The 16,568-nt window shown below is 42.2% G+C and overlaps 1 protein-coding gene and 1 long non-coding RNA gene across 5 annotated transcripts in view; one reads left to right on the top strand and one right to left on the bottom strand.

Annotated features, from left to right (window-relative positions):
• Positions 1-16,568, bottom strand: part of KLF12 (KLF transcription factor 12) — a 248,115-nt gene that overhangs the window by 172,842 nt on the left and 58,705 nt on the right. The gene's annotated exons all lie outside the window — the stretch shown is intronic.
• LOC141251479 (uncharacterized) lies at positions 3,290-16,227 on the top strand. Of its 2 annotated transcripts, none has more exons than XR_012313197.1 (3): positions 3,290-3,437; positions 14,809-15,013; positions 15,913-16,084. It is a non-coding gene; the product is annotated as an uncharacterized lncRNA (long non-coding RNA). The 2 variants fall into 2 exon arrangements; XR_012313198.1 differs by having other exon boundaries at positions 3,328-3,558; positions 15,913-16,227.

The following is a 16,568-nucleotide window of genomic DNA, read 5'->3' on the forward strand; positions in this document are numbered from 1 at the left end:
ACCTGGTAACCAAGTTCTTCATGAATGTCTAGGAGGAATAACAGAGGCACGGTACAATGCAGAGTTTAAAAAAAGATGTCCCAAAATTATTATTTTATGGGGAGTACAAGTATTTACTAAAACAGACAGGGCTGTCAGATCTTTCTAAAATTCTCTTTCACGGCGAATCTCACAGTGGCCTCTAGATTCTCTTTACAGCCTCAGATGGTACAGAACCCGAGATGTTACTGGTATTACAGAAACAACAAAATGTAAAACCATCATTGAAGAATCTGTCTACACAAATAATGTTGTGCGCTGTGCTCCTAATGTCATACTTTGCCACTGCTTTTATTCGGAGAGCAGTAAAAGATACAGACTAGATGACAACAAGGTCTGCACTATCTCCTTTCTTGGCTGCATCAACTTTTCACGTCCGTTTGGACGGCACATAAGACTTTGCCTAGAGTACAAAGTTATAAGAAAAACAAAAACGCAAGTTTCTATCTAATAGAATTGGTGGCTACAACCCAGCAATGAATATAAATAGGTTAAATGAATGATACTTTTTTTAGATATGGTTTTCAGTGTTGGAGAACTTTGGGCTGTTACTTTTATGATCTTCTGCAATGCAGGTTTACAGTAGCACTGGAAGATTGCACAAATACTTCCGTTACATTCAAACTAAGTTGGAAGGGATCCCAGGAGAACGAAAACACACAAACTTTGCCTTTGGGAATGTGTTTCACAGGTTCTGTTTGGAAGGGAAAATGAACCCACTACCCTCCAACACCACTGTAGATATGTACTCAGATGATGACTCTTCCGAATTATTGCGTAAATGTACACTGGTTATAACAAAAAATAGCTCTCCAGATTTTATGTTGCTGGCCCTCTCTCAATAAGGTCATTCTGGAAGCACCCCCATACTGGTAAACCTCAGATAAGCCTAGTTTATTGGGAACTGTCATAATCATATATGTTGAGGGTCTGACAGTCTTTTTCTATCAAATAGTGCTACTCTCCTGTGTTTGGCATTGGAACTTAGCCCTATTCACTTCAATTAACTAGTTCAAGACAGGCCATGTTTCTCCAAGCATGACCAGGAACAATTTTGGATTTTTTCGCATAAGCGGTCTTAAGAACTCTAAAATATTTTCTCGTTCAGATATTCCAGTTGTTATTGCCTCTTTTTTTCATGATATATAGTCAAACCCTCGTCACTGAGGCTGAGTGAGGGCCCTGTCCGTGACAGTAATCAAAGTACAAATTTAACAGTAGAGAGATTCTCTGGTCTGTCTTCGCTAACTGTGCAAGGTCCCAAGCAACGGCATCCTCTCTCCTAGATAAACTTGACCTAATAGGGCAAAGTCAAAGAGTGCTGTAATGCGGACTTGCTTCTGTTACTCAGCTTGGAATAAAAAAGTTACAGAAACATTTTACAGTAATTGTTAAATGCACAATAAAAAGTAATATAATCTGGAACACATCAAATGAGGAAAAAGTATTTAGAGAGGAAACTCATCTAGAAGACTCTGAGCTGGCATTATTCAGTGCGTAGAGCAGCTTTCTGCTACTCAAAACGAAAGCAGTCATGGAATTTTAACTTGAGACTGCGGTTATTTGACTTCTTGTAAACAAAGCAACTTCCTGTCCCTATATTCTCATTGCTCAGTCAGTTTAATCATGACATGCTGTCATGACCCCTGAATGCACCCGCATGCTTCTGGCCTGTAACACTGTCTAGAAGTGATAACTCTTCCAGTGTTATGAGACATTGTGCACCCCCTCCTTTATAAGTATGTGACTCGCACCAGACACGCTTCCTTTGCAGCTTTACATTTCGTTAAAGTAACTTTATGAAAAAAATTATTTCAATGTTGACCATTGAGGACCAATATTTTTCACCTTGGGCAGCACTTATGAAAGGCTAGTACTATGTACACAAGAAATTACCTTGTACATCATGGGCCCAGTTCATCAAAGTTTGTCCCCAAACTCCTGGTGCTAAACAACTTGAAGTTAAATAAAATTTTGTACAACTCGAAGTTGTACAAAACTCAGGATTCTCCCGCGTCGGAAGCGAGCAGTCATGTGACCGCAAGTATGTGATTTGCATACTGGCGAGCACATTCCGACTACACATGTCTGACCTCGCTCAATGAACTTGCATTGAGCAAGGCCATGCACATCTAGTCAGCATGTGACCGCAAGCTCCTGGCACCGGAAAATCCTCACAGCGCGCAGTGTGGCCAAGGAAACAAGGTGCTGCAAATGCTTCTCTTTAAAATCGGTAGATGTCCATCAGCTCATAACTGGCAGCAGTCAGTGTCACCCAGCTACACCCTTCTACTGCTTAGAAAAATTTGGCCAGAAGTGGGCTTCAAAGAAGAATTGTGTCAAAAAAGCCATACTTTCAACAGGAAAACAAGGACAAGCAGCAGGTGCTCTGGAATGAAATTTGGCTGCATTAGAAGGTTTGTTAGCCAAAGGGCACAAGCTTAGTACAATAATGGATGTCTGCAGGCAACAGTGAAGCATGGTGGAGGGTCTTTTTAAGTTTAGGGCCGCATTTCAGCAAATGAAGTTAGTGATTTGGTCAGGATTAAAATGTCCTCAATACTGAGAAATGTAGGCAGACACTTATTCATCAAAGAACACCATCAGAGAGATGTCTGCTTTGCTTCAGCAGCAAGAGAACAACCCCAAACAACCAATGTTAGCCATTATCAGCACAAAGAAGAACAAGGAGACCGGGAAATAATGATATGGCACCCATAACGCCCTGATCTCAACATCGAGCCTCTGGGATTACAAGAAGAAAGAGAATTTGAGTAAGCCTACATACACAGAAGATCTGTTGTCAGTTCTCCAAGATGTTTGAAACAACCTTCCTGCCAAGTTCCTTCAAAATCTGTAAGTGTACATAGAAGGATTGTTGTTTTGGTGCCGTTTTGTAGTAAAAGGCTGGTCACACCCAGTATTGATTAGATTTTACTTTTGTTCATTAACTTTTCATTTTGTTCATTGATAAAAATAAAACTATTAACACTTCTATTTTTTTATACTTTGCTATTTTGCATTAATTAGCACACAAATTTGTAAGTTACCATTCTGATTACATGCACAATACTATATAGGTCCATCTGCAGTTGCCGTAACTCCATTCAGCCATGTGTAAAATGTTCTGGCTCAGTGCTTTAGATTATCTATTAAAACTGCTCGGTTTCAACCTTTGTTCCAATGTACTGTCAGACTTTCCTGGACGTGTCAGCACATCAGCAGATTGCAGAAAGTGATAAAAGATAAATATGCTGGCACTTTAAAACAGCAAATCACTCGCAATAAATCCTCATTTTATTTTAGTATCTATGACTGACCTATCATTAAATCTATAAAACATCCCTGATATATTCCTATTAGCCTGAATGCGACCTGTACAAGCAGGAGTGACTAAGGTAAGAGACGGAAGATGCATGCAAACCACCACCACTAATCTCTTCACTGAAAGAATACATGCATGCTAAATGGCAGGTTCCGACAACTCGGTACTCTAAATGGAACAGATAAAGATTTGCTGTAAGTAGAATGCTCTAATTTATATGAAAGGTGCCAAAGATCAGAATAGATGTGAGCCTGGCAGGACATATGCGTCAAACAGGCCACTCTTCCTCACCCAGAGTATTTAGATGCAGGACTGACAGCCAAAGTGACTGTTTGCTTCAGGGTTCGAGCACACGACCGATTTTCTCATACGAGAGCCATCTGTGTTTTTTATCGATAGCACTCGTACCTATGAGGCTGTGCACAGGTCCGATTTTTTTCCTTGGACCTAGACGTCAGCGAAAAAAAAAAAAAAAAAAAAAAATCACAGATATGTCTGATTTTGATCCAAGTGTCAGATCAAAATCAGCAATGCAAGTCTAAATAAAAAAAATAAAAAATTGGACCACACTCTGTTGATATTTTGGTGCGGTCTAATTTTCGAAAACTGACAGAATGGAGAAGGTGGAGAAGCTTTTTTTTTCTCCATCAGAGAAAAACTGATGCCACTCTGATCAAACTCTGATCAGAATAATCAAACCATTTTTCATGGATGTTGAGAAATCGGTTGTGTGAACCGCGACCCTCGGGGTGAAGGAAAGTCCAGCTATGACTACAGCCATTAGACGGTATTCACACACAACGGCTGTACTGGTGAGCGACGAGGGGCTGCGGTATATTACGGTAACTGCTTTTTACACAATCACTTAAATTTGCAGCTGTTTCACCTGAATAATTGCATGTCTGGTATAAAGCATAAATGAGATTTATTGCAGCTTATAGTATATGGCATGAAAACACTCCTACTGAAGAAGAAACATCAATGCTGCTGTGTCACAGAAACTTCAATTAGTAAGACAGGTGTCTTAGCAAATATGTCACAACACAAAATGGATAGGACGACCACACATCTCATTTCCTTCCTGCAGATATTTCATGAACTAAAACAAAAAAGCCCCAAAACACTCATCAGAGTTTTTGTAGGACCAGCTTGTGTCTGCACCTAAACTGCATATAATTTTTGAGAAAAAATTAGGAGAAAATCACGTGATTAGTAGATCAGGGAGCGCATTAGCCAAAGCTTTCATGGCAATTTTCGGAATTTGCATAGAAACTAATGGAGAGCTTGGCCACCCTGCCGTACTATGTCCGTAGATATGTTTGACTCCAGCCAATCTCCTCATCAAGAAAGATGTGAACAACGCCTCATGCATATGATTTAGTTTACAACATGGTTGGACATTTAGTCGTTGTCTCACTTTATTTTCATTCACATAATAAACAGATCATGGCATAGAAGAATTACAAAAAAAATATTCAAGATGTTTTCTTTACCCGCGGTTTTTATATACCCAAATGGATACATCTAAGCAAGCTCTGACTGCTGAGCATCTTTTTATTCCAACAAGCAAAAGGAACGCCATTTGCCATTTGCAAAAAATACTGCTTGCAATATGCAGCTGGGAACTAAGCCATGTTATATTCGCGGTTATGAGAAAACAAGTGTAAAAAAAAAAAAGCAGTGGAATTTATGTGCGGTACCACAATGCGGTTCCTCATAAAAGAAACAATCTTCAAAACTAAAATCTTCAGCACTACAATGTCTGAATTCATCCATATCCTCAGGTAAGAATGAGAACAGATATCATGTCATGAAGTAGAAGAAAACAACCACAAAACTTTGGTTTTTCACTACAAAAAGCAGCAGATGAAGATTCGATCCCGTGGTACGTTGCGACTAAACATTACTGCACAATGATCCCAATGTGGTGGGTACAAGAGGACATGTGAAGTGGTAAAAGAAGGAAAATTGCAGACAAAAGCAGTAATTGCATGCATAAAATGATTTTGTTTTCATAAACAGAAATTGGGTCAATGGATAGCTTACATATCAGTTTTCACTCATAAGTCTGCACTAGGCATAAAGGATGTTTATCAGTTTTGCCCAAAGTGTTTCTTTAAAGTTGGAACATATTTAAAAGACTTAAAATGAAAGTATTTATGCTTTGTCTATACTTTGTGTATTTTTTTTTTTTTTTTGAAAATCCATTCAAAATAAATATTCTGCTTAAAGAGGTTGTCCGACCCCGAAATCCAAATTTTTTTTAAGCTAGTCTGTGCGGTATTGTTATATACAGCACCCATATAAATTTTGTTTTTGGTCTCACTTTTGTTTCTCTTGAATTTCACTTCACTCCCTGCACCAGCTTTGTTTACCAGTGGCTCTACCAAACATGACAGCTTCCTGTGCTTTATTATCTAGCTCACAATCAGAGCTGGCACCGCCCGGCCCCAATGTCTAGCACAGTCCTCGGCCCGCCCACTGCACACTCATTGCCTGTCAATATCTGACCTCTATCATCACTCCAGTATTGGAAATAACAGAGCAGTGATCCTGTGTCCTCTCATCTGTGAAAAGCAGCATAATCACTCCACATTACATCCACAGTTGTGATAGAGCTGTCACATGTCCCCACATCACATCCACAGTGGTGATAGAGCTGTCACATGTCCCCACATCACATCCACAGTGGTGATAGAGCTGTCACATGTCCCCACATCACATCCACAGTGGTGATAGACCTTCACATGTCCCCACATCACATCCACGGTGGTGATAGACCTTCACATGTCCCCACATCACATCCACAGTGGTGATAGAGCTGTCACATGTCCCCACATCACATCCACAGTGGTGATAGACCTTCACATGTCCCCACATTACATCCACAGTTGTGATAGAGCTGTCACATGTCCCCACATCACATCCACAGTGGTGATAGAGCTTCACATGTCCCCACTTCACATCCACAGTGGTGATAGAGCTGTCACTTGTCTCCACATCACATTCACAGTGGTGATAGACCTTCACATGTCCCCACATCACATCCACAGTTGTGATAGAGCTGCCACATGTCCCCACATCACATCCACAGTGGTGATAGAGCTGTCACTTGTCTCCACATCACATTCACAGTGGTGATAGACCTTCACATGTCCCCACATCACATCTACAGTGGTGATAGAGCTGTCACTTGTCTCCACATCACATTCACAGTGGTGATAGACCTTCACATGTCCCCACATCACATCCACAGTTGTGATAGAGCTGTCACATGTCCCCACATCACATCCACAGTGGTGATAGAGCTGTCACATGTCCCCACATCACATCCACAGTGGTGATAGACCTTCACATGTCCCCACATCACATCCACGGTGATGATAGACCTTCACATGTCCCCACATCACATCCACAGTGGTGATAGAGCTGTCACATGTCCCCACATCACATCCACAGTGGTGATAGAGCTGTCACATGTCCCCACATCACATCCACAGTGGTGATAGACCTTCACATGTCCCCACATCACATCCACGGTGGTGATAGACCTTCACATGTCCCCACATCACATCCACAGTGGTGATAGAGCTGTCACATGTCCCCACATCACATCCACAGTGGTGATAGACCTTCACATGTCCCCACATTACATCCACAGTTGTGATAGAGCCGTCACATGTCCCCACATCACATCCACAGTGGTGATAGAGCTGTCACTTGTCTCCACATCACATTCACAGTGGTGATAGAGCTGTCACTTGTCTCCACATCACATTCACAGTGGTGATAGACCTTCACATGTCCCCACATCACATCCACAGTTGTGATAGAGCTTCACATGTCCCCACATCACATTCACAGTGGTGATAGAGCTGTCACATGTCCCCATATCACATCCACAGTGGTGATAGAGCTGACACTTGTCCCCACATCACATTCACAGTGGAGATAGAGCTTCAGAAGTCCACACATGTCCCCGAATGTTGTGAGTAGAAAATGAACTTTATTCCCCGGTTCCGGTTTCAGACACGAGGATGGCTCTGGCGCTGCTTCAGTCACTGCTCTAAGTACACAGAGCTCTGGTTGTAACTGCCCCCCAGTCCTGACTGACAGCCGGCCCCAATGCAGAGGTAGTGTCAGTCAGGGCCGTCCGCCCGGTTACAGACAGAACTCTGTACACTCCAGAGCAGTGACTGAACTAGTGCCAGCGCCGTCCCTGTGACTGAAACCGAAACGCTGTGGGGGTAATAAAGTTCATTTTCTCCACGCAGAGTTTGGCTGCATGCAGGCTTTGGGCAGGTTAGTAACACAGATTAACCCCATAATAGCGTTTTTTCTGATGACAAGTTCCCATTAAATATGTGCAAAGATAATGATGCATAGAGAGATATATAGAAAGATAGATAATAGATATCCGGCAGATATATAACTTCCCAACCACACAAGACATTATAAAATTGCACCCTTTAGTGCCTGGCATGAGGAGCTTATTGTCCAGCTTTGTATTAACCAAATAAATAACTAGAAAAAATGGCATGGGGTCCCTACTATTTTTGATATCCAGCCAAGGTAAAGCAGACAGCTGGGGGCTGATATCAGGCTGGAAAGGTCCCTGGTTATTGGGTCCTTCCCAGCCTAAAAATACCAGCTCGCAGCCACCCCAGAAATAGCGCATCATATCAGAGGCACCAATTCTGGCAATCGGGGTAATGGTTTATAGGGTTGATAACAGCTGTGATTTGTCAGCTGGCATCAACCCTGGTGTTAGTAATGGAAAAGTATCTATCAGACACCTCCCTTACTAGCCCAGTAATAAAAAAGGAAAAACACATACAAAAATACTTTATTTCAATAAACACTCCCTGATACTCCCCAGTTTATTTAAAAAAAAAGAAAAAATCCCACACAAGTCCGATGTAGTCCAGCTAATCGGACGTACTTCAGCGAATCCGACCAACAAAGTCTATGGAGCCTCATTCTGACACTCCATAGACTTTGACAACAGCCACTTCCGGGTCAATCTGCGCTGCGCGTGACTCGGCGACTCTAGACTAGGTAGATGGATGAGGGGGGGGAAGATGGATGAGGGAGGGATGGATGGCTGGGGGATGATGGATGGATGGATGGATGAGGGAAGGAGGGATGAGGGATGAATGGAAGGATGGATGAGGAAGGGAGGGATGGATAGATGGATGAGGGAGGGATGAATGAGGGATGGATGGATGAATGAGGGAGGGATGGATGAATGAGGGAGGGATGGATCTGAGAGGGATAGATGGATGAGGAAGGGATGGATGGATGGATAAAAGAGGGATGGGTGCACAGAGCACATTATTCTCACCTATGTACAGGGTGGGCCACTTATATGGATACACCTAAATTAAATGGGAATGGTTGGTGATATCAACTTCCTGTTTGTGGCACATTAGTATATGGGAAGGGGAAAACTTTTCCAGATGGGTGGTGAGCATGGTGGACCATGCAACACTCTTCTCCCACTCTTGACACACTGATAGCAACACCGCAGAAGAAATGCAAGTGACGCGCCCCCTGGGCCGTGGGGTACTCGGTAGCAGGGCCGGTCGATGCTGGGGGATGTCACAATGGCGGTGACCCGGTCTGTGACCCAGGGCGGTCAATAATAGGGCTTTTAACGAAAAGGGAATATAGTTTTTATATAATGTTTGTGACGCCACCTGTGGTATGCGGCTATATGGAGCCGCTGCTGCGGTGCAGATCCTCTGGAGCTGTTGGTGATGCAGAAGAGTTGGTTCAGCTCTCCACAGGTAGAGTCAAGCTCCAGGGTGGTGCGGTGATGATTAATGAGGTTGATGTTGCTGTGCAGTGTAATGCAGGGGATGGCGCAGATAATAATGCTAGGACACAGTGGGGTGCAGTCTTCAAGGTTTACTCACAGTTGTTTTACTCCAGGTTACCAGGACCAGGGTAACCTCTCACATCGTCCTGTGTTTACCAAGGCAGGGGTTCAGCAAACTCCCAGGTGTTTCAGGAGTACATAAAGGGACCCCATTCTGTGTGCCTTCCTTGGTCATCTTCCTGCGCTGGCTCTCACCCTCCTGCCCTGCACCTCACAACCAGTGTCCCAAGCCGGTAACCTCGGATTTTGGCGGGCAACCTGCAGTCCCCTGAATCCTATGTGGCTACCTTTTTAGCGATGTAGTTGCGGCTGTGAGCAACTGCACCCTGAAAGTACAGAAGCCTCTGGTTTCTAGCTGAGCCTTGTAGTTCTCCACTAGTTAGTGGCCGGTCCCCTTTGCGGCCTGATCCCTCCACGTTCCTGCAGATTCGGGCGCACGGGTGGCTTCCGCACTCGCCGTGTCCCTGGGATCCCCTCACTCCTGGAGTCTTCCTCTGCTCCCTTCCTCGTCCTGCCAGTCCTCCTGGGCCTCTCAACTTAGGCCCGCTCCTGTCCTCTCCTCTGAGCAGAGCTCCTACAGAGCTCCTGCTTCCACTCCTTCTCCTCAGACTGTCTTCCCTGACTGGACCCTTCAACTGATCTCCTAAGATGGTTCCCCTTTTTATACACCTACTGAAGTGCTCCCCTGTCCTTCTTCCTCCACCCACACCCACTACATGGTTCCACCCTCCAGCTAGGGACCAGGGACTGTGCTCTCCCTTAGGAGCAATCTCGCCCTTCCCTCCTGAAGTGTAATGGATGCAAATGTGTGGGTCCCGGGTAGTACTCCATCCTTACCTGAGAGTGGGGTACCACACCTCTGGGTGAGATGCAGTACCTCTGTGGCGACTGAACCCGCAGGGGCGCCACACTAGCACAGGCTTCCAGTATCCGTTGTTTCAGATGCTGCACATCTCGTATCTTCACAGCATAGACAATTGCCTTCAGATGACCCCAAAGATAAAAGTCTAAGGGGGTCAGATCGGGAGACCTTGGTGGCCATTCAACTGGCCCACGACGACCAATCCACTTTCCAGGAAACTGTTCATGTAGGAATGCTTGGACCTGACACCCATAATGTGGTGGTGCACCATCTTGTTGGAAAAACTCAGGGAACGTGCCATCTTTAGTGCATAAAGAGGGCAACACATCAGCCTGTGCTAGCATTTCTTCTGCGGTGTTGCTATCAGTGTGTCAAAAGTGGGAGAAGAGGGTTGCATTGACAATCCAACACAATGGGCAGCACTTTGAACTCATTTTATAAGTGGTCATAAACTTGTAAAAAAACTCATGAAAGAATAAAGTTACGTTAAAACCAAGCACAACATTGTTTTTCTTATGAAATTCTCAATAGGTTTGAAGTGTCACATGACCCTCTTCCCATTGAAAAAAATAAAGTTGGATCCAAAATGGCCGACTTCAAAATGGCCACCATGGTCACCACCCATCTGGAAAAGTTTTCCCCCTCCCATATACTAATGTGCCACAAACAGGAAGTTGATATCACCAACCATTCCCATTTAATTTAGGTGTATCCATATAAATGGCCCACCCTGTAGAATCTTTTTTCTTCCTGGTTAGTACAGTCAGCTGAGTCATTCCCCTTCTGCCTCCAACTGTGTGTAGCAAAGGGAAGCTGGAGCAGGAGGCAGGGGGAGGGTCTGGCAGAGACTGGGGGTGTGATGTCTGTTGTGACATTACCAACCAACCAGTCTCTTTCAGACAAGAAAACTCTAGTTGGGGAGTGAGTAGCTCCACCAGAATCAGGAGAGAGCTGCTCACATGAATAAGTGTGATACCTAGGACACCATTCAGAATGCTGACAGGGGGTGTATTACAAGCTATCAGCATTCTGCATCCTAGGTACACATACAAATTATACAGAAAGCCCGGACAAGCCCTTTAAAGTTAATTTCTCACTATACGTTTTTGGTGAATTTTTGATGCTGCATAATTGCGCTGTGCAAAAAACGCAGCGTCTTACAATTCCAGCAATGTGGATGGGATTTATAGAATTCTCATGCCTTCTTTTTTTTTTTAATGCAGTGTAAATTGATCTGCGGTCCTTGTTTGAGATCCACAACATGTCAATTTCTCTTGCGAGATCTGTGTGGATTTTTTCCACAGACTTGCATTGGAAAATCCTGAGGTTAAAAAACACATAAGAGGTATTGGGGTACGTGCCCACGATCAGGAATAGCAGCTCACCTGGGCTGCGTCCAAAACACTGCATTCTATGATACAAGCACAGTGGATGGGATTTTAAAAACCCCATGCCCCCGTGCTTCTATTTGACGCTGCGTAAACTCACCCGCGGCGCGGATTTACGAGTTGCAGAATGTCAATTTTTGTGGTGGAGACGCTAGTCTCCGCAACAGAAATTTCCACAATAGAATGGATATGATGTGGTAAATCCGCATTGTTCAAGGTACTGCGTGATTGAACGCAGCGTATTTTCGCTGCGTCCAAAACGCTGCTATTTCCTGATCGTGGGCACATACCCTTAGTGTTTCTGCTGCGGAAACGCACCAAAAAGCATATAATCTGCACGTGACTTTCAATAAAGTTTTGCCAAAGCCAAATACCAGGAAGTATCAAAAACGTTTCAGCTTTATTTAAATATGACATAGCAACAAGGGGCAAAAATTGCAGAGTCAAAAATTTAATAAAAATGGAAGCAAAAAAAACAATAAAAACAATGAAAAAAGCAAAAGTAACCTAATTTACTAATAGATGCAGAAAAACTGCAACATCGAATACTCACCAAATACTCATCATGGAAATGTAACCTTAGACAAAATTCTCTCTTTAATGTCAGCGCCAAGTCAGACTACCAAATTCGAGTCACAACATAATCTACATTTACAGTCAATCCCCAAAAAAAACCTATCTGGAAAAAAGGTGCAAGTGCAAAAGAAATTATACATTTAAAAATGGAGTCAAGACTTTGGATCTGTAGGAATACTTAAAGAAATTGGCTACTTAAAAAAAATAATTTTCAAATATCCTGTCAGGAAATTGAGAGTCAATAGAAGCTATTCCCCTATTCAGGACCCAGTATTATAAGTCAAGGTCAAGAGCAACAAAATAAAAAAGCATCTCTAGCTCTGGAGGACCCACATTCAGACATTCCATGGACAGCCCAATATCGGCAATTGTGTAAAGGTTAATTTCCCCTGCAGCGGTAATACAATATAACTGAATAATATATGCAGTGTAGCCTCACAGAATATAGCTTATGGTTGTAAATATTGTAATTAGCTATGGGATCCTAACAAAAAAATGATTGGCCAAAATAAACAACCCCTTTCAATTTCCTCTACTCAGTGAGCTAAAATGCAGCAGACTACTTTAGACCTAATGGCCTCCAGGAGTCTGTAGGGAAGTATAGAAAGTCATTGCACTTGCCGTGCTACCATATAGCTTTCCATACAGTCCCGGTCTCCACAGATGAATACCTCTATAACATGGGGTCCACATCCCATATGAACCTGCCAAAACAAAAGTCGGTTTCTATGGCTCTGTATGAAATCAGAAAAATACATATGTATACTGGGACCTCATAGGAGTCTATCAATGGCATATTATAGCATTATAGCTATAACTTGTAGGTTGCACATAGCCATATTACAGCCATGTCCATAGGGCCTTATTCAGACCCTTCAAAACAGCTACAGTCAAAAACAGAATGTGGAATATGATCCTCTTGCCTTATGCTGTTTCCATAGAAACCCATAATATCAAAATATATTTTAATGCATACCTGTCATTTCAGGAAACTTTTCAGAGTAAGATATCCTTTGTGTACATTACAAATAACACTCGTTCTTGTTATTTGACGTATAGCCTGCTTTTTTCACCAGTTTTCCCCACTGAAGTCTCTAATTGTCAGTTATCCATAAACCAGTGAGTGGAGACTATCTGCTGTAATGTCTCCCATACACCACATACATAGACACGAGGGGTTCCTGCTCTTCTTTCGCTAAATAGCACACAGAAAGAATTAGTAGCAGCATGGAGAACTTTATACAGCAGTACTGAGCAGTGTAGCTATGAATCCAGCACCGAAATGAAATATTCCTTTCTAGAAGTTGCTGAACCATCTATATGCAAGGGTTAGTGCCTCTCCTTGTTCCTCCCTCTTCTTCTCCCCTCTCCACAGACTTTACTATGAGCTGCATCCTAATACTTCGGTGAGCTGGCAGCCAATCATGCTTTGACTTTGACTAAAGTGGATTTTAAAGGGGTTGTCCGCGACTCTAACATTGATTGCCTATCAGTAGGATAGGTCATCAATTTCTGATCGGTGAAGGTGCGATAATTGGCACCCCATATAGATCAGCTGTTCCTGGTGTTGGTGGCGGCCATAACTACTCAGTTGCAGAGCTCTGACAACTGTATAGTGGCCAAGGCTGGGTACTGCATATCCGCCCCCTATTCAAATCAATAGGGGCCTGGATGTGCAGTACCTGAGCATGGCCACTATTCAGTCAATGGTGGTGTGCTGTGCAGCTCCGTAACTAAGCAGTTCCGGCCGCCATTGACACTGGAAACAGCTGAGTGCTGGGTGTCGCACGCCCACAATCACCGATGACCTATCCTAAGAATAGGCCATCAATGTTATAGTCCTGGACAAACCCTTTCAACATTTTTCAGAGTAAATGATGAGCTCAGGAGGCCATGGCGTCAGAGGGGGGTGGGGGGGGGTGGGAGTAATGGAGATCGAAGCATACTACTTGTACTAATTAAATACTTGCTTCTACAGATATATGACCTAATGGTTGGTTTTAGAGTAAAATAAAACAAAGATACTAGAGATAATCCAGACATGAATAGCTGCTTACATTGAATGTTTGAACATCAGTTGAGTTAATTAGTTGCAACGTAAGAGTCAAAACATATTGCAGTTTATGGGTAGAAAGGTATTGTCTATCTATAGTCATCAAATGGCAAAATGTAACTAGTCATCTTTAACAAACCTCAAAAGAAAAAAATAAATTAAACTAAAGTTAAAACCTTGATCTTTGTTTCCCCCATGTAATGTATTCCCTAATTGTCTCACTATTTGTCTCTATGGGATGGAATTTTACAGTCAATACAATGGAATGAAGAATTTTTTTGTTTCCATAAAAGTGCATGTATGAAAGTAAAGTCTTTATTATGCTGTGTTTTCCCCCCCAAAATTTTTTTCTCCGTCTTGATCTTATTCTGCATTATTTTTTCTTCCAGCACGAAGTACAAGCTGTCTCTGCACTGAGCTAGTGCCCTAAAATAGAGCCGAGCAATGACCTCACTCACACATGCTGTCATGTAGCAGAATGTGAATATTGTTTCTTGTACAGGAGGATAAACTTTACATCTATATTATATGAGAAATTCATCAATATGTTATTTGCTGATGGACAAGTGCTACATTTTATGCAAACATCAGAAGAGCAAAGTGAACACTATTAGGAGCTAGCTATATATAATAAATCAGATTCTGCAATATGTACGAAGATCACAACTTTTAATATATTTACAGGATGTAAGATAATTGTGTGAAAGCTGAGGATCCAACTGCTGCCCCCCAGCCTCCCGATCACAAGCACAGGGGTCCCGAGTACCCTGATTAAGAGAAGTGGCCATTGAGCATGTGCACTGATGCTCTATTCAAAGTTTATGAAGATAGTAGAGCTCTGTACCTGGCTCTGGTGGAAACAGCCGGAGACTCGGAATGGAACAGCAAGGTAGAGGATCAAACATAAATATGTATGGGGGTTGGAAAGCAAGGCTGTAATTATGTTTTCATTATAATTAAAGAGGATTTCCACTTTCCAACTGCCCCCAAGGACATGTTTAACTAAAAGAAAGCGCAGAAGCCATGAAACCACTAACTCTATAAATATGTGGTTATCCTTCTGACAGTAGACTATTTTAATATTTAAAAAAAAACTATCAAGAATAAGTGCAAAGCACATAGAATGTATGAATAACAAACAAATTGATAAGAATGTTAAATTCCTTGACAACAGGACTCAATCTAACACCTGGATTTATGATTCACTACATGGATCCAATTCACACCTCCACCAGACGGTCTACAGATAATTAAACATTCCCACAGATTTGCCATTTGCAACTAAAAACCCTAAATTTGATCTCTTTGACTTATCATTAGAAGGCATCACCCCTTACACCTCATGAACAAATGTTTTGCTGTAACATCTCTTAAATGTTGTGCCTTTTGTCTTATCAATTCATTTGTAATATATGCCTGAAGAAGGAGCCTGTGTGCTCTGAAAGCTTGCATATATATTTTTCTGGTTAGCCAATAAAGGTATTACTCTGAGAATACTTTTATCATTTTTGGGCACAAAAGTATTTACATCGTTTTATCTGGCTAACACGGTACCACAATATAACTTTGTATTGTACATAATGAAATATATTGAAACACAAATACTGATGTAAAATACTGACCCAATGCTGAACATGTGAACATGGCCTAAACCTGATCATCGCTTCATATTACAGGGTACCATGTGTCTGTAATTGCGGTAAGCTCATTAGCATGTAAGTGAACACTGCAGCATTTAGACAGATACATTACTTAAATTCTTATCACATGACTTCTGCTTTCCCACAGGATGAAGTAAGACTAGCTTCAGAGGGCAAAAAGAAAGCATCTGGGAACCCCACCCGAGTATGACCACACCACAGAGTAGTGTACGCCTATGGAAACAAACACAGTTTGACTGCAGTGTTACCATTTTAGAATTAAACATTCATTACAGACATAATAAATCTGTTATAATCCATGTGACATTTCCATTGTGAGCTATTAGGATCAGTTTTTTTGCCTGCATTGACTTATAATGGTTCTGCCAGGTAATACTGGACAAAAACATACAATAATCTAGGCTATTCTGAAGGAAAAGAAATAATAAAAGTGTGAACAGTGCGTATTGGAGATGAGAACATTTTTCGATGTGAATCAAAGTGGAGTCTAATTTAATTTGCATAACTGGTAAATACGAATTTCAAAAGATTCAAGTCATCTCTGGTGTCTTTGCCGAATATAAAGAGATCTCTTTTAGACCACATTCATGCATTAGTTTTTCTCATTCATGTTCTGTCCGTTTTTTAATATTTTTAGGACCCAATTCACCAAAGCTTTTGCACCAAAAATCTGGCGTAAAAAGCTTTGAATAATCAAAATTTTGACTCTGCACTCTAATTTTGTGACTTTTGGTGACCTCACACCATTTTTGCCCAGCTCTGACAAAGTGGACAGAGCTGGTT

This window comes from Phyllobates terribilis, unplaced genomic scaffold (genome assembly GCF_046119375.1).
Source record: "Phyllobates terribilis strain yellow unplaced genomic scaffold, ASM4611937v1 Scaffold_2__4_contigs__length_985480577, whole genome shotgun sequence".
Lineage (NCBI taxonomy): Eukaryota > Metazoa > Chordata > Amphibia > Anura > Dendrobatidae > Phyllobates > Phyllobates terribilis.